Below are 663 nucleotides of genomic sequence, written 5' to 3' on the forward strand. Positions count from 1 at the left end.
TCCGCGCCGGATCCTAGAGCAAACTGCTTTGTTTCACTCCGCCCCGCCGGAATTTATACGCCCTGCCGCCTTCCAATCCGATGCTCAAGAAAAAGAAAGCAGCGATCCGCCTCCTGCCCTTTTATGGTTACTATAAGCCGGCCAGGCACCGACGGCAATCGGCCGCGACGCGCCCTCTAGGGGAGAAACCACCGGGAGTAACGCGGCGATCGCGGGAAGGGAGAATCGGCTCGGCCCGCTAGAAAGCGGCGACCCGATAATATTTGACGAAGGACCTCGCTCGATACAGGTAGTCCTCGACTTCCGAGCACAATTGAGCCCAACATTTCTGTTGCTAAGTGAATCATTTGTTAAGTGAGTGTTGCCCCGTTTTACGACCTTTCTTGTCACGGCGGCTTAAGTGAACCACTTCGCTTTGTTAATTGAGGAACAGGGTTGTTAAGTGAATTATGGCTTCCCCATTGACTTTGCTTGTCAGAAGGTCACAAAAGGGGGGGGGTGTCACATGACACCGGGACACTGCAAGCGTCATAAAGACGAATCCGTTACCAAACATCTGAATTTTGATCACATGACCATGGGGATGCTGCAAGGATCGTGTGAAAAATGGTCGTAAGACAATTTTTTTCAGGGTCGTCGTAACTTTGGACGGTCACTAAATGA

This window comes from Vipera berus, assembly GCF_964194415.1.
Source record: "Vipera berus genome assembly, chromosome: 1".
Lineage (NCBI taxonomy): Eukaryota > Metazoa > Chordata > Lepidosauria > Squamata > Viperidae > Vipera > Vipera berus.